A 16716-nucleotide genomic window follows, 5' to 3' on the forward strand; every position below is an offset into this window, starting at 1 on the left:
ACGGGCTTACACCTCCCACAGCCAGCACAGTGTGACCACACCGTGACAAGAGATTTAATTACCCCCATCCCTCGATAAGAGGGCAGGGGCCTCTCAGCAACAGGTAACCGAGGGCACCTGCAGCTCTGCAAGCTGTTTAACTGATAACAGAGGAAGGACAGAGGGGTCGCTTTCGGTAAGCCGGGGTGTGAGGGAAGCGGGATATTAAAAAAGGGGTGCACAGCGATACTTTGGCAAAAGTTTAACGTTGCTGTGAGGAGAGCGGGACCCCCGCAGAGAAACGGGACCGCTGCTTCGCCTCGGCTTCTTGCTCGCTGTTTTCAAGCTGTCCCCAAAAGCCCCTCAAGCCGTCCCGCGGAGCTGTGGCGTGGACACGTGTTGCTCTCCCGGGGACCGGGTCCTGCGGGGGATGCTGCGGAGGATGCTCGGCTCGGGCCCTCGCTGGGACAGGGCTGTGCGCCCGGGAGGGCACGGCCGTGTGCGCGGGGAGCGGGGCAGCCTCCCCCCGCTATCTCATCGCTGAGAGCACGGCAGGAGCGGGGCTGCGCGGTCGGGCACCAACCAGACCCGGAGCAAGCCCCGGCAGGGTCCGTGAGGGGCTCAGAGCCCGGGTGGGACGCCCACGGGCAGCCCGGGCCGGGCCCGCTCAGCAGCAGCCGGGGCTCCGTGCGGGAGGGCAGGGCTGACCCTGGGCGGCCGGAGGGGAGGGTCTCCGGCCTGACCCGAAAGGAGGGAGCTCCCCCTTCCCTTCCCTTCCCTCCCCTCCCTTTCCTACCCGTCCCCGGCTCTTTGTTCTTTGCCCCTTTGTTCTTCTTCTCGAAGTTTCCAGGGGGGTTGCTGGTGCGGAGCAAAGTTGCCGAAAGCTGAGGAATTACATTAAGTGGATGTCTGAGCAAGGAAAGAGGGTGGAAGTCCCTCCCCAGGGCTAAGAGCTATTCCCCGAATCCCGCTTGTCTGCTTGAGCAAGGGGTCGGTGTGGGGTGCTGGAGCCGGACCGTGCTCGCAGTGATGCTGAGGCAGAAGAAGCTCCTGCGGCCACAGCATCAAGGGACCGGGCATCTCCTTCGCCATTTAAATGCGTTTTGGGGAACAAACATCTTTTCTGGTGGGAAAGGGAAGAAAATAATAGTGATTGGTGAACATGTAATGAGATGAGGCAGTAGGTAACAGAGATGAAGGTTTTCTGAATGCTAGATTGTAGGGAACACATATTGGTTTGGGATGCACAATCTTAGAATGGCTTTGTCTCCGTCACTTTTTTTTTGCTGTTTTTCGTGTTTGCTTGATAGGGCTCTGGTCAAGTGTTGTCAGCAGTTAAACAAGTTGGGGCTTAATTTCAAAGTAGATGGACTGTCTTCACAGAGCAGCATCACAGCTTAAAAGACAGGTTTAATGTGGTTAATAGGAGATTACAACATGGTTCAGTAGTGGCAATAATACCAAAACTTCCTTGGAAAAGGAAAACTCCTTTATTTGGTACAATGTGGAGTAGTCTTATCTTGTCTTTACTAATCATTATTAAATGATAGAGAACTACAAGCTTACTTTGCCTTGCACTAAGAAATACCAAAGCACTTCACAAATATCTGTTATCACAGGATTCCTATCTCTCCTCCTGAGACATGAAAGTAGGAAAACACTTTATATGGGTGAGCTAGGTATTAGGAAAGCTGATGTGAAAAAGGAAGTTTTGATATGGTGCACTGGAGTAGGTCACAGCAGGTGACAGAGCCAGGTCAGCATCCTCAACTCCAGCACGCTTCCCTAACAGTGCTGCTGTGCTCCCACCTTTATATCCAAGGATATCATGGACGATTGTAGCACTTCAGCATTTGCTGAAAAGCTGCATGAATCTAATTCTTGTAATCGTGAGAATGTCCACAAATATTTGCTGGTTTTACATAGGTAGAGATTCTATAAAATTATTTAAGAAAATATACTTGCTGGTTTTACATAGGTAGAGATTCTATAAAATTATTTAAGAAAATTTTATATTTACAGTAGTTTTGTATTACGTAAAAATGTCACGAATGTTTATTATGATGTGCAAAATTTCCAGAATTTGTATAACTTTTTTTTTCTGGTACTTAACAAAGTTGAGAAATGGGGTGAGATCAGATTGGGGTAAACTAAACAAATGTTCTAGACCGGGATTTTTTAAATGTGAATACATTTTAGGGATAAGCCCATCCTTTTGGCAGAGGTTAAACCCATTTTTCCAATGAAATGGGGTTTAATTTGAGCTGATGTGGGGCCTTGTTTTTTCTGACGTTGAGAGAATAAAATCCCAGTGAGAAATTTGGGAACCTTGCAGCTGTAAGACACAGCTTTAGCTATTTCAAGGTGGCGACTCAAATGCAGAAAATGTCCATGAAAACCCTGACCTTTATTATTTAGGACTGTGATTCAGAGTTGAATGTAATAATTGGTCAGTAGCAAATTAGAGAAAGATACAGACATTGCATCAGCTACTTTGGTGGTCGCTCGATTTTCTAGCTGTGTCTCCACACACAAGTCTCCTGACTTATTGTTTAAATCCTGAGGCCAGCAGCACTGCTTACTGTTCTGTTTATATCCCAGCGCTCATAATGTGGTGTTGCAATATCCAGGTAAAAATGTTCAATGCCATTTAGAACAAGGAATCTGCCTTGAGCAATGCTGTAATCAGTAATAGCCAATGTTACTGAGAGCAACGGCTTCTGCAAGTGCCTTACTGCCACAAGTTAACCCAAGTACAGATGTAATTGTGCTCAAAACTAAATAAAAGCAGAAGAAAAAGAATAAAAACCTAATTGGAAAAGTGGATTTTAGAGAATGCTCTGTGTGATCAACAAAGGCTACTTCTGTCTAAGTAATGATGACAATTAGAGGGACAAGTGATGTTAGTGGGTGCTCGTTCAAATAGAGGGTTTCTGCAGCATGAGAAAAATTACTTTGATTCAAAGGCATTCACTAAAGAAAGGGTGGTTGCATTTCTTCCTGTTAATTTGTCTTTTCACCTGTGCTTTTTGCTGATGTAGTTAGATTTCCTTTCAGTAGATGAGAAATGTATATACGTTTTAAAAAATCAAAACAAAACAACAAAATAGACAACCCCCTACTATTTCCCTTGGAAATTCTGCCATCAAATACAAGTTACTAAATATTGCACAGGATTTTAGAAGGCAAATCTAAATATATAGCCTGGGATTTTGTCATCTTGGTTTTTGGAGCAGAGGGATAATACTTCTCCTTTGTAGCTATTTGTTAAACTACTGAGTTTAAAGAAGATATAAGGCAAGACTTTTTACCTCTGTATTTTTATCACCTTTGTCAAGAAATACAGAAAATGAGGGGAACATCACCATTATTTTTGGTTTTACTTTCCTTGCATTTGTTAATATATGTAGGGCAATTCCAAACAGCACCAGTGCAAAGGAATGTGGCATAAAATCAGAATAAGGAGGAGATTAAAAATGAGCACTCTCTGCTTTGTAATGGATACTTCTAGGCATAGGTGTGAATGAATACTGATTCATTTATACAGTTCTTAAATGGAAAAGCCTCAAGTTTACAAGAAAGGTAAACAGCATGTCATGCTGCATTTAGCAGATGTTGGCTTGCTAGGAAAATTGAGAGAATGGTCCCCTTGACATCCCTGCAGAGAATTACATATTTCTAGAAAGGAAAGGAGAGCACATTACTGTAAGAATTTTGTTGAGAATAGATCATTAGGAACTTTAACATTGTATTTATTTTCTTTTATTTGCTTATCTCAGCCTTAGCAAAACTAAATTTTTTTTCCTGTAAATGCCTGTGTTTAATTCTGTTGATATATACCTAAAAAAATTAGAAGAGCTTACCGGATAATGCAAATCTCAGGTTTTCAAATGTTACAAGTGCCTTATGTGCTTACTATATATGTAAAATTACCTCTAACCATAGTAAATATTAGTTCATTTTGGCTAAGATTCAGTTGCTGAATAAATAGCATTTAGATTTTTTCTTTTTTCTTACTGCTATGTCATGCATGGAGAGAGCTGGAGCTCATTTCATCATATAGGACAGGAGTACAATTAGGATGTTGACTGAACATTTGCAGAAAATACTGGAGATAATGGCATGTTTCCATCTAAGTATTTCAACTGTTTCAAAGTTTGTCATTCTTAATAAATAGAGTAGTAATAATAAACTTAGAAACTACTCCCCCACTTTTATATTCTGTCACAAAAGACTTCTTATTCAAAGCACAAAAATAAATATTTCTCCATATTTTCTTACTGACTCATGACCCTGAAGTACAGCACTGGCAAAATACAGACAATCCCTTCCCTCAAAATATTTGCAAGAATTGTGTGTTATTGTTCATGTGTGGGACTTTGAAAACACAGCAGTAATGTGTGACTCTGGCTCTAAACACAGAGGGAGAAAAGATGATAAATCAGTATCAGTTCATTCTAAGTAACTGATTAAGATTAAGACTTTGATCTGTTTTCACTGCAGTTAACACTGAAACTCTTGACTTTGAATCGCTTCCTCTTACTGTTTGGGTTGTGGAAATGCTCAGAAATCCCAGCCAGCACTTTGGTTTTCTTGTACAGGAATACACAGAACTGACATAATCTTCTTTGTTGAAAGCTGTTGTTCCAGGCCTTAATTTCTTGAACTATTTCTACTTAGTACTTTCCTATTTTTCATCATGCAGTGGGAAGTTTGCTCTCCTTCCTATCCCCTGAAATAGTTACCATGTCTGTGAGTGGCATCTTTTGTGTATTGTGTTTAACTATTTCAAACCTTCATTCAAATAAGCACTAAAAATAATTTTTTTCCCATTCATATCAAATACAAATTCTTACATTGATGCCAGTCTTGGGAAGCTGCCAATGAACTGTTGCTGCTAAGTTTAACATCCATTTATGATGGCTGTTAAAATGGGTGAGGATCTTGCATGTTTTCTTCCAGTTAGGAGAATTTTCAAGTAGAACTGAGCTATGTAATTCCATGCAGATGCTTATCACTCAGTGCTTTCTGAACAAATTAAATCACTATTTAATATATTTTTTACCGTATTCTTTCATATTTTTGTATTCACACAAGAAGAGCAAGATATCTGCAATAGGCTTGCAATTTATAATTTAAAATAGTTCTTTAAATGAGGAATTAAAATAGCACAGATCTCTGAACTATAAATCAGAATTTTTTTTTCTCTTTCTAACTTGAATTTTCTCTGAATAATTTTCTTCCCTCCTCCCTCCATATTCATCTCGCCTACTTGAAAAATGTTGGAAGTAGTATGCATTAGAGTAGGATACAGGGTAGCAACTCCTCCTTTTTCAAAAGACACTGGGAGTTCTTTATAACATGTCTTTGTAGAAAGTGTTTAATACTTTTAGGCTGATTGAATCTTTTACATATGTCAGAAAAAAATACTGTAGTCCAGTGATGGTTTCCAGTGGCACCTGGATATCAAAAGATTTTGCAGCTGCACACATACATGAACTGCTGCTGACATCAGGTGCTGCTTGGGCAGGTGGTGTATTCAGGTGCAAAAAAAAAAAGGAATTCACACTTCTAAATTCAGTGATACCAACTACTCTTAAACACTGAGTAGAGAAATTTGTCCTTTTTGTTTTTCTTTTTCCAATCTGTAATAACATCTTGCAGTGGAGTAAGTGTGATATATAAATGTAGATATCTATGACAGATACAGATGTGTGTGTGTATATATGTCACATTACAGCCACGGAAAAATTTACTCAAGGGGACAAACTTGCTTTAAAGGAAGTGCCACATAAAAGAGGAACTTTATGTATCCAACGTTATCTGTCTTGGTAGAAGAAAGAAATTACTGAAAATGTAGCATCTAACCTTCCTTAAGCATAAGTGCATTTATGTAAGAAAGGATCACCTGTAGTAGACCCATGTAAGTGAGAGTGACTATAATGACTGGATTATATCTCAGTTCCTTTACTGATTACCTGGCAAATAATTTTTCATCAATATTTAAAAATAAAAATTCTTTAAGAGGGAAAACACAATAAATTCAACCATAGAATGAGTGCTGGGGTCTGAAGTTTTTTTGATAGTTTGTTAGGCAGCAAGTAGCATTCATAGGAAAATATTCAAAGTGGAGGGGAACAACAGACACTATGTTGAGACTGGCACAGATCTTTCCTGATCTAACACAAAATGCAGAACAAATCATTTGTCCCTGGAGTTCTGGGATCTTTCAAATCACATTGAAGCTAATTCTTATCTCTGAGGCTGGCATCACATCCATTCATCACACTGAAATCACTGAGATTCATGTTCCACAGTCTGGGACTTCTGCAATCTTTAATAATTTTTGAGCGGCTTATTTTGATATTATTAGTTTTAAATGGTTAGGCAGAAAAAGACATGGTAAACCTGTGATTCATTGTACAATTGACATTTAAGAGGTGAACTTGTTCTGTTCATCCAAGGGGCACCAAAGACATAATCCTGACTTTCATATAAGGGAACTGAGGCACAGAGAGAGAAATTACTCTCAGAAGCCCAAGTTCCCAATGATATGTTGGTGATCATTTTAGGAATACAGAGCAGGTTGCATATACCTTCTACACACATGCTGTAGCCTCATAAAGTGTGTTCATTTCACGGTGCCTTCACAAACTCCCAAAATCTTGTTGCAATGATTTCCTCTAGAGCTTTGTGCCACGCTTTCATTTAGTGTCAACCCTTCATTCATCAAATGTCTATAAAGCCTGTACCTTGTGGTCACCTGTATGAGGATTGAAAGACATGTTAATCTTTCCAGTACCCAAAGAACTTCTTGACTGTTAACTCCTGTATTTCTAAGTGCAAGAGCAGAAATATGTGAAATCAGATGGAATTACTCTTGCATAGCACTTCTTGGACTGAGGGCAGGGGGATGAAAACTAGCATCCCATTTTGTACATGCTCACAGCAGCACAAAAGATGAGGCAGAAAACCTGAGCTGTAGTGGAAAATAGTGAAGGGCCATTTCTATTAAACTTGTACCTAAAGAGTTGTTCTGAGCAATGGCAACTACTGCTGGAATAGAGGAAACTGTTTATGGATGTTAACTCTGAGTGGTCTTGTAACTTAGACAGAAATGTGATATCCCATCTGCACAGGTAGAAGTGTGAAGCAGCAGTCTCATAACAACTGAACATTACTACACCAATCTCTCAAAAATCATTGCTCATACAAAAAAGTTAAAAAGAAAAAATAAATTGGTTCATGAAAAACTATGTTTCCTACCATATATCTGGCTAGTAGTAAGTAAGGTTAGGAATATGTTTTTACATTAACAGCCATTAAAATGGCTGTTGATCGTGGCCATGTTTTTCCTTTTTCTGTAGTCTTAACTGAGCACCCGTGTCCCAAGTGTTCAGAGCAGGGGCACAGAGACTTAGCTGTGCATGCAAGACTGGTAAGTGTAACACAGGTTCTTGGGAAGGCTCCATAAGGACTTGGAAGGCGTGTTTGTGAGCCAGTGCCTCTACTTCTCAGCAGCAATCTAGTGGCAAAACATTATGGTGGAGTTTCTAAACCAGTGAAATTGTTCTAGAGCAATGAACTGTACCATAGTATCCAATAGTACAGTCCAGAAATTTGATCTTAGGAAAATCACCTTTGGAGAAATAAGTGAGTAGAAGGAAATAATGGACACAGCTAAACTCTGGGTACAGTATATAAAAAATGGTGTTAGGAAAAAATGGTTTGGTATCAGTCAGTAATGTGAGTCTCCCTAATGCTTCTTTTAATTCTCCTGTAACTGAATGATGTTTTCTGTACTCTGTGTAGCAGACTGGTGGACACAGTAACATATTCAATACCAGGCTGAACACTTTCTGCCAAATAAGAGGCACGTTTGGCCATCTCATGGGAGAGGGTAAATGGGGACACAGGATCTTTGCAAGGGAAGCAGTTCCCCAATGTTACCTTCTCTGTGCCTCCCCCTGCAGAATCCCATTCAGAGGATGAGCTCCAGCTTGGCAGCCTGGCTTCTAAGTGCTGCCACACCTGGCTGGGTACCAGGTCCCTCCTCCCCTGCCTGCTTTTTGCTGTGCAAAAAGGCACTGCCAGGTGGCTATAGCTGTCCTCTTTTCTTCTTTCCTTTTGGCTGGAGCTGAGATCTGACCAGGGGGGTAACATGGGGAAGGCTGAACCCTTCCATGACCTGTTTGGGGCTATAATTGCATAGCCCAAAATTGAAAAGACAGTTGTCTGTAGTGGCTCACCAATGCTTTTGGTGAAAATGCTTGACATTCTATCATCCAACTACAGAGCAGATTAAATGACTGGCACTATTTTGAAGCATCTTTTATTTTCTAGTTTGCTATCAACAATTAGATACATACAGATTTTGGGACTACCCATTATATTCCTTTCTGAATCTTCTAAGAAGACAAAAACAAGACCAAAATTATCCCTTCTTTATTAAAGGCATTAAAAAACCCCATCCTGACAATCACAACCCCAAAACCTATTGGATTATGTATTTTTATAGAAATTGATAAATTGGTACGTATTGCCTTAGGTATGACAAAGTTCCTAAAGCTTTTTAAACTTAATGTTTGTAAGCTATTAACAAACCATGATTCAGTAATGCAGTGGAAATAGCATAGCTAAAAAGGAAGTAACTTTCCTCCTTGGCAGAATTATTGTTACCTTGTGTGTAGGAAAAGCCTTCATAGCTGGCTGCCTTTACTGCAATCACTGGTGCACTTTTTTTCTCCAGGATATCCCATTGTTTGCCACTCTCCTTCCTCAATCATTTTTGTCATGCTTTTGGATGCAGGAACTTTTTCCGGTTAAATGTTTTGTGCAGCACCTAACAAATTTACCATTCCACCCTGGATAATGCTGTAAATACCTAATGAGAACACATCTCTGGCAGTGTAAATCTGGTGCAGTTACCCTGTTTTTTGAAGCCATTGCTCTGCACTGACACTTGGTTGGGTCTGACAGCCGCAGGTCTCTTGCTCTCCCTTTTGAGAGAAGGACCTACTATTTTGGGAGTTATTTCTGCCAAAATCTGAGACCTGTAATCCTACTAACATCAGAAGGAGAGGAGAACATGCAGCTCTTAGCAGCAGCAAGCCCCACTAATTTCTGCACTTCCCAGAAATTAACTTCAAGAGTCTCAAAATTGTCATTAAAATTCAATTGTTTCCTTCACATTTAGACATCCGCCCATGGAAAAACACCCATTGTGTAACTTCTCTCCCTCTCCCTGGAGGATGGGAAGGGAGCCCTAATGGTGGCTGAAAAGACAGAGGCAAGCAAATGAGCTTACCTTGCTGCCCTAAAGTTAAGCAGTAATCCAAATGGCACCAACACTGAAATACCCAATAATTTGGATGCAGAATTTCATTGCTAAAGATTTCACACTGGTTGTGCTGCTGTCCTGGTTATATAAACAGCTACAACTTTCTTTTTTATTTTCTTGGTTTTTTCCCCCCCTCTGTATAATATGACTAAAATGCCATGGAAAAATGCAACTTCTCAATTTTTTAATTTGAAATTGAAGATTGGATTCTCAGCTGGTGTAAATTGGTATGCCTCCACCGGGCTTTCACTGGTTGCATATCTTGTTTCTTGTCTGTGGCTCTGACCAGGTAATTACCAAATAAGACCATACCATAACATTCACGTAATGAAATTCAGGGATCTGACTGAGGTTAGGCAGCTAAATATAAGTAAATGCCTTGGTCTGTGGAATAAGATCTTTTCACTTTTCTCATAGTTTTCCATCATGAACAACTGGATTAAAACTGGTGTTCCCTCCTTCTCATCGGCCTCTTGGCCATCTGCTGAGGCCTGCTGGTGTAAGAGGAAGAATGAGTTCAGTATCACATTTCACTCAGGGGTCTAGAAATGAGCATCCTTAATGCACACCAAATGAGCTAAATTACAGGGGAGTGTTTCCAGCAGGCATTCCAGGGCTGTGAATACAGCCTGGGAACCCATGGGCCAGCATGCTTTGTCACCCCAGCTGATGCTTAGAGAGGCCTCCCTATATGCTCCTGTACACCATTTTCTACCTGTATCTATCCCATCTTTGCAAGCACAGCTCTTTGTGTGTGCCTGGGGATGTACTGACGCATTCTGAAAAGTCAGAAGACTCACTGAACTCTTAAAGCTGGATAATGTCAATGGGCTTCAAGCAGGGTCTAGAGGCAGTTGAGGTCCTTCCATCCAAAATTATTTAAGACCCAATATTGACCTATCCATCTTTTAACTTAACGTGCCAGGTGAAGCCGTGCAACCTCAGGGAAGATAATGAATACAAACAGTGTTGGGGTTCCATAATGGAGTGTCTTGGATGCTTTCTTCTCTACTGCAATAATATCAGTTCCTCTGTCATTATATAAAAAAGAGCACTTGGAGAATTCAAGTTCAGGGATGAAGGGTTTTGTGTTTGCTCTTCTTCCAGTCTATAAACTATTCTATGCATAGGCTGCTTCCACTCTCCTTTTGAAGATGTACCATCAGTATTTAAGGTTATTCAGACAAGAGAAGGGAAGCAGCAGAGAGCATGACTGTAGCCTCCTGTGAAAACATTGAATTATGTGGGGTAATCCTGGATTTCTGGCTTCCAGGACTCCTTTAGCACTTACACATTAAGAATAAAATGCATTCATGGGCTTTTGAGAATTCCTGAGATATGGCCTTAATCATAGATAGAACTTATCTGCCATTAAACATAATACCTTCCTGACAGCCACTTCCTGCAACCTTTGGCATTGAGATCTGTTTGGAAAAGCAAGAGGCATTCTGGAAATCTTGTAGTGAGTACCTGCAGCCCCAGGAGTGGGGCCCATCACGTACACTTTCCCCAGTGTGCTGCCTGTCCCTTGCACATGCAGCATGGCTGCTTTAGTGCAGACTGTTAATCGCTTGTTGGTTTAATATTTGTGCAGTGTGTCAAAGGGGAAAGGGCTTAAATTCTGTTTGCATTTTAAATAACTGTCTTGGCAGTTGCACAATCCACAGTGTTTATGTTTTTATGGAATGCACCATTTGTGACTGTTGTTTTAAGAAGTGCAGATATTAAACATGGCCAAGCAGGTTCTACAGTGGGCCTGGCCTGCACTGGCTGTCAAGGGCATTTGGAGAGGTGCCACTTAGCACTGCACAGTTTGCCTGCCATGGATTGGCATATTATAACTTGGTGATGGCAGTTTGGCAACTTTTATCTCTATCAAGCAAGCCAAATTCTGATCTTTTTACTTAGAGCTAGTTCAAATTCCTCTGATACTAGACTCAACTCTTTTAAGAAGCCAGATGGGAGAAACTAAGAGGTGACCTTATTCTGAGTAGACTTGGATCTCACATTAGTTGAGGGCCCCACCCTGAATCCTGATCTCTGATAAATTAACTTTTTAATGTTTCATTTAATGTTTCATTACTGACTTTGGCACAAGCCAAATGTCTACGCAGATATTTATGTTCCAACAGACAAATGCAAGCTCATTTTTTTCTTCTAAGTATGTTATGTTTTACAGACATGAGTAACTCATGTGGGATCTTTCCCACAGAGTAAAACCAATGTAAATTCGCATGACTCAGGGATTTGTTTCAATGCTCATGTATAAGCTCTCATTAGAAATGATTATGCTTGAAGATCAAAAGAAAGTACACTCACTTGTATTAATGTTTAATGCATAATTCACATTGTTAGAACAAAAAACAAAACAGTCGGTGGTTGTTACGACAAATATCAAACATTGGCACTACTAACCAACTCCCAGAGAGGATCCTTCATTGCCTGGCATTGGCTGAGCGCTGAGATTTCCTCTTGCGTGTGCTGTGCCAATCGTCTTGGGGATTTAGGACACCTTCCCCTCTGGATGAGTAATGCCCCTGTAATGACAGGAGTGGGGGAGAGCCTGGATACCCCAGCACTGCAGATGGATCTAACACTCAGAGGTCTCTCAGTGGGAGCAGAGTGCACAATAATCCAATTCATTTTTTTATTCAAGCATTTCAGATCAGGCATACTCCTATAAAACTCTCATTGCCTTCAACCTGAGTTTAATACCAGGCTTAATATTTGAGCCTTAATATCAAGACCTATGGTCCAAGTCATTCAGCACCACAGAATTTAAGCACTTGATTTCTTGTTTATGTTTGTCCATGTTTACCTTCTTCAGTCAATGCTTATTTTGTTACCAGAATTATTCTTAATTAAATAAACAGGTTTGGCATAAGGGAGTTGTAGATGAAATCCATTCCCTATATCCTTAACCAAGACAAGCACGGGAGGGCAAAGCCATGCTTGTAATCACAAAATGAGAATCCTGTGGGCATCCTTGCCTGTTACACAGAGTAGCTGGGACTACTTTATCTGTGTAAGGGAAGACTCCAGGTTACCCTCTGTAATGTGTGACACATTGCAGTCCTTGACACAAAGTAGAAGTTGGATTTTTTCATCTTCATAGCTTTTAATAGCTATTCCTATGTCAATGTTTAAAGGGTCAGCAGTTTGTATCATTTGGCTTTTATATTTATGCTTCTTTTAAAAAATTGGCTTGTTTACTACCAGAGTTTACATAATTTCTACCTCATCTAGTTTTTTTTTTGGTTCCATCCCCTCCCCCCTGCCTTCTCCTTTGACAAAAGCAAACCAACAAACAGTCTTAAGTTTAAAGTTTAGGAGGCTTCATTCACATTAGAGAGTCACCTCCCTTCCATGGATGTCTGTGGCACGGAATGACGCTGAATGACATTTGACAAACTTTGCACTTGGCACAAGGTCACAAAACACCTTATACATTCTCATTATCAGTTCAGTCACTTTCCTGTATTGCCAGTGATGCAATACACCGGATTCAGAGCAGAGGCAGAGAGCCTGCCTGGGTTTTAGGTAGTTGCTCCCTGATTCAGACCTCTGTAAGCAAACTATAAATTAGCTCTCCATTCTTAAGGTGCCTCCTGAAGGCCCTCTTGTTCTGCAAACCCTTCTGTGTGAGTCTGTGAGGTTCCTCATTCAGGAACTAATATTGCTGAGTCAGACTGGGTGCTATTGCTATGAATGGAATGCAGTCAAATGGATCGTGGATGTCTCAGAGGGCAGAGTAGAGCTTTGGTGTTTGTTTACCTTTTGTTTGGAACAACCCATTCAAAATATTTATGATTGAGAAGCTGGTATTTCTTCCAGTAAAGAACCTTTTCTCCTCTTTAGGGCAGTTGAGAACATATTTAGAGTATATACTGGTTAAATTGTTTATTTTTAGTGGAGTGCACAAGGCATTGCTATCTTGAAACTGATCATAAATACATTTCTGTTGTGGGGATTTCGTTGAAGAAGAAAAACCTGTAATGAATTAAATATGCTTCATGAGAGAAGAAGTAGGTCAAATGTTTGGCTAAATTAACCTCATGTTATACAAAATGACTAAATTCTGTTGTTTTCACCTGTGGGACTCTGGACTCGTCTACACACAAAGTTATTTCAAGACACTTATTAGGTACACTGCAGTAATTATGTTCGACTAAACCCATGTGTAGACAACTCCTGCGCCAGCATAAGAATTCAGTTTCTTGAATTACCTTAATCCACTTTGAAAGTGGATTAAGTGAAACCAGGAAACAACTCGGTCATTCCAGAATGAATAAACTGAACACAGTTCTGCTTTACATTCACATCCAACCTTATTCCAGCATAATTTTCCTGGGCTGAGAGGTTCTTAGGATATATCTACATGGCAAATTAATATGTGATTACAGACACACCAACTCCTCCTTTACTCTCACTGGCATGAGTAACAGCAGTAATGAAAGATGGTAGCACAGACTCCAGTACAGCCTATTAACTGGAGCATATATATGCAGCTGGTTGTGAACAGCCTCTGCTGAAATCCACCTGAGTGCACCTTCACTTCAGACTCAACTCACACCCCTTAGACTGACACAGGGGCTGGGAATACCTCTCTGCATCTCAGGTGTGTAGGCACACCAAAAACTGCATGTGTGATAGCACTGCACATCAGAGCTAAATGGGAACCAGGTGAATTTCACTTCAGTGGTTAATCATGCTGGAGAAGCAGCATGGCTCGCACATTTTTAATATACACACCTCTGAAAACCAAATAAAGCGTCAGCTGTGTGACTGCAGAAGCCAAATTAAATGTGCTGTAGACAAGCACAACTCAGATGATTTCACTAGGGCTGGATTTGGCTTCATAGTTGAGATCTTGCTTATTTGGCTGATACTTGTTTTGTTACCTATCTGCTCATTTATTTTAATGAAATTAATGCATTTTAATGTTCCTTTAAGTGCATTCCAAAAATAGCAATTTGATTAACTCATGTGCTTTTAAAAGTGTGACAATCACAATGAAAAATCTCTGTAAGCTGAGGTAGGGTGCAATTTTAAGTAGCATCTTGGGTAGCTATGCCATACCCTTCACCCCTTCAAACAAATTCCTAACATCAATCAAAAGAGCTTCACTTAAAAATGAATGGCGAAACACAGACAAAAATCAAGCTGTACACACTGCTTTTCAAGTCTACCAAAAACATGTATCAGTAATATGCTCTGCTGAGACAGTAAAGACAGGTAAGAATTTAGACTAAAAGCAGTTCAAAATGATTCCAGAACAGAAACGTGTAGCAAACTTGTCTTTCTAGCCAAGCCAGAAAGCATCCTGAGTAGCTTGGGTTTAAAAAGAAAAAAACCTACAACCCAGTGCTTTCAATTTCAGGCTTCTGAAAATGACGCTTGGACTGTAGGATATTCCAAGAATGATTTCTTTCTTCCCTAACTCTTTTCCCAGCTGCAGTAGGTGATCCCACCATAGCTGCTGCTGAGGGCACTGAGCCCAGCAGCAGGAAAGGTTTACACTAACTTCTCCCCAACTTTATCGCCTTATAAAAACTGTAATTGCAAAACCTGAGTAGTAACAATATTAAGCAAAGGCAATTTTCCCTTTTGTTTGTATTTAAATGAGGAAAATTAAAGTATTAATGCTAATATTAAGGCTGAACAGAGGCAGTTGCAAAAAAATAATTTAGTTTCAGCCCTGCTACATGATTCCCTTCACAGACTCTGCTGCGCTAGTTACCTGTGCATTGATGATGTTGTAACTTGCTGTCATTATAATAGATGGTGTGAAAAGCAACACAGAAGAGGGAAACTTGTCTCAGGGCTCTGCTGGGACGCTCTGCGGTCACAGAGTAGGTGGTGTGGTGGTGCTGCAGCAGTTTGGGATGCAATGTGTGGGTAACAACTGGTTTTTAGATGAGGAGGCAGTTAAACTCAGGCTGCCACGGATAGTTCAAACGAGGCCTAGTTCTAGGAATACTTTTACAGGCGAGTTAAGTCTCACACGTGAAAATGCCCTCGGAATTTAGTGGGAGCGTTCATGGAGATTTGCAGGATCGGGCTTTGCGAAGCACACGAAGCCAGGGCAGCGGATGCGTGTGGCCGCTGCCATGGCCGGGCACAGCGCTGCCAGCCTGCTCGGCGCTCACAGCGGCCCCGGGGCTGCCGCAGGCCCGGCTGGCCCTGATCTTAACGCGAATCCTCCCGCTTTGGGGAGCAGCTGCTCGGCTGCCCCAGCAGCGGAGGTGGGGAGCGATGGCTCGGGCTCCCCTCACCGAGCCGCGCCAGGCTCTGCGCCAGCCCTTGGCTCTCCTCGGCGGCGACGCCATTGCGCAGCCGGCTGCCCCGGTGAGGCCCGGGCTGCCCTGCCCGCAGCCCCCCCGGGCACCCCGGCTCCCGGCGGGGCCGTGGGGCGCTGTGCGCCGGGGGCTCCCGCACCTTCCCCTGCAGAGCCTTGCAGGGGATTGGGGGGAGCGCGGCGCCGGGCCTGCACGGCAGCTGCGGTGCGGCATCCTCGCTCCTCGCCCGGCCTCCTCTGGCATTCCTTTTCTTTCTTTTTTCCTTTTTTTTAATTTACTGATTTTGTGTGTGTGCGGTGCCCGTTGCCCCGCCCCCGCCGGCCCTCGGCACATGGCCTGCTGGCGGCCGGTGGCGCGTGTGTCCCCGCGTCCCCTGGGCGAGGTGTCCCGTCCGCCGCCCGCATCCCAGCCGTGGGCGGCCGGCACCTTCTCTCTCTCCCCATCCCCCCTTTTCGGCAGTCGCCTTTTTTTTTTTTTTTTTTTTTTGTTGTTCTTGTTGGGTGGGTGTTTTGTTTTTTTTTTTTGTGGTTTTGTTTGTGTTTTTTCCAGGTGGGACGTGGCGGTGACCGGCGAGGCTCGCCCGGCACTGAATGTCACCCTGAAGGTAAAATGAAAGACACGGAGATGAACGCATGCCTGCGCCCCGCGCCGCCGCTCCCCCGCGCCCGCCGGCGAGCGGCCGCCACCATCGCGGGGCGGCAGCCCCCGCCGCGCCCCGGATTTCCTGTCCCGGCTTTTCGTTACTGCGCCTTAAAAAACCAAAAAAATTAAAAAAAAAAAAAATCCGCATGCGAAAGAAACGTGCACGTACCCGGTAACGAGCCCAGGAAAAACCCGGCCGCTTCCCCCTGCTCCTGCCAAGTTATCATTGGGAACACAGGCAGGCGCCGTGACGTCCCGGGTCAGGCCGAGTGCGGACCGGCGCTACCAAGGCGGCAGGGAGGCGCGGGGACGCTGCCGGGGCCGGGGCCGCGGGGACCGGGGCCGCCGCCGCCCGCCCGCCGCCGCTGTCCGCCCGCCGGGCCGTGCCCGCCGCCGCCGCTACCCCCCGCGCCCCCCGCGCCGCCGCCGCGGCGCCGCTCGGCCTCCCGCCCGCCG

General features: G+C 42.9%; 1 protein-coding gene and 1 long non-coding RNA gene across 2 annotated transcripts in view; one reads left to right on the top strand and one right to left on the bottom strand.

Annotated features, from left to right (window-relative positions):
- ESRRG (estrogen related receptor gamma) overlaps positions 1–16716 on the top strand; it is a 392065-nt gene that overhangs the window by 3298 nt on the left and 372051 nt on the right. The gene's annotated exons all lie outside the window — the stretch shown is intronic.
- LOC118685619 (uncharacterized) lies at positions 1372–16470 on the bottom strand. Its single transcript, XR_004980000.2, has 2 exons — positions 16430–16470; positions 1372–16216 (listed from the first exon to the last, which is right to left on the bottom strand). It is a non-coding gene; the product is annotated as an uncharacterized LOC118685619 (long non-coding RNA).

This window comes from Molothrus ater, chromosome 3 (assembly GCF_012460135.2).
Source record: "Molothrus ater isolate BHLD 08-10-18 breed brown headed cowbird chromosome 3, BPBGC_Mater_1.1, whole genome shotgun sequence".
NCBI classification, from domain to species: domain Eukaryota; kingdom Metazoa; phylum Chordata; class Aves; order Passeriformes; family Icteridae; genus Molothrus; species Molothrus ater.